A 1,417-nucleotide genomic window follows, 5' to 3' on the forward strand; every position below is an offset into this window, starting at 1 on the left:
CAGTAGGACCAACAGCCTTCGTCAAGAGGAGGTTCAGGGCCAGTTTGAGAACCAGTAGGACCAACAGCCTTCTTCAAGAGGAGGTTCAAGTTTTCGGTCCAACAGTAGCCAGCTTCAAGAGGAGGTTCAGGGCCAGTTTTAGGACCAACAGTATCCTGCTTCAGGAGGAGGGTCAGGGCCCGTTTTAGGTCCAACAGTATCCTGCTTCAGGAGGAGGTTCAGGGCCAGTTTTAGGACCAACAGTAGCCAGCTTAAAGAGGAGGTTCAGGGCCAGTTTTAGGACCAGTAGGACCAACAGCCTGCTTCAGGAGGAGGTTCAGGGCCAGTTTTAGGACCAACAGCCTGCATCAGGAGGAGGTTCAGGGCCAGTTTTAGGACCAGTAGGACCAACAGCCTGCTTCAGGAGGTGGTTCATGGCCAGTTTTAGGACCAACAATATCCTACTTCAGAAGGAGGTTCAGAGCCAGTTTTAGGACCAACAGTATCCTGCTTCAGGAGGAGGTTCAGGGCCAGTTTTAGGACCAACAGTATCCTACTTCAGGAGGAGGTTCAGAGCCAGTTTTAGGACCAGTAGGGCCAACAGTATCCTGCTTCAGGAGGTTGTTCAGGGCCAGTTTTAGGACCAACAGTATCCTGCTTCAGGAGGAGGTTCAGGGCCAGTTTTAGGACCAACAGTATCCTACTTCAGGAGGAGGTTCAGAGCCAGTTTTAGGACCAGTAGGGCCAACAGTATCCTGCTTCAGGAGGAGGTTCAGGGCCAGTTTTAGGACCAACAGTATCCTACTTCAGGAGGAGGTTCAGAGCCAGTTTTAGGACCAGTAGGGCCAACAGTATCCTGCTTCAGGAGGAGGTTCAGGGCCAGTTTTAGGACCAACAGTATCCTACTTCAGGAGGAGGTTCAGAGCCAGTTTTAGGACCAGTAGGGCCAACAGTATCCTGCTTCAGGAGGTTGTTCAGGGCCAGTTTTAGGACCAACAGTATCCTGCTTCAGGAGGAGGTTCAGGGCCAGTTTTAGGACCAACAGTATCCTACTTCAGGAGGAGGTTCAGAGCCAGTTTTAGGACCAGTAGGGCCAACAGTATCCTGCTTCAGGAGGAGGTTCAGGGCCAGTTTTAGGACCAACAGTATCCTACTTCAGGAGGAGGTTCAGAGCCAGTTTTAGGACCAGTAGGGCCAACAGTATCCTGCTTCAGGAGGAGGTTCAGGGTCAGTTTTAGGACCAACAGTATCCTGCTTCGGGAGGTGGTTCAGGGCCAGTTTTAGGACCAGTTTAGGGCCAGTTTTTTTATATTGTTAAACAAATTTCAAAATTTGCTAACATTTCCCCATAAAAAGTAACTCATATTTTTCACCATCTTCATTGCCGGACTTTTATATTGAAGGAAAACTGCCAAGGTCAGGGCATTATTCTTGCTGG

General features: G+C 49.8%; 1 long non-coding RNA gene across 1 annotated transcript; it reads left to right on the plus strand.

Moving 5' to 3' along the window:
• Window positions 1-508: 508 nt before the first annotated feature.
• Window positions 509-1,211, plus strand: LOC139395879 (uncharacterized). Its single transcript, XR_011630640.1, has 3 exons — window positions 509-599; window positions 646-948; window positions 995-1,211. It is a non-coding gene; the product is annotated as an uncharacterized lncRNA (long non-coding RNA).
• Window positions 1,212-1,417: the final 206 nt, after the last annotated feature.

Source organism: Oncorhynchus clarkii, unplaced genomic scaffold (genome assembly GCF_045791955.1).
Source record: "Oncorhynchus clarkii lewisi isolate Uvic-CL-2024 unplaced genomic scaffold, UVic_Ocla_1.0 unplaced_contig_4934_pilon_pilon, whole genome shotgun sequence".
Classification (NCBI taxonomy): Eukaryota; Metazoa; Chordata; class Actinopteri; order Salmoniformes; family Salmonidae; genus Oncorhynchus; species Oncorhynchus clarkii.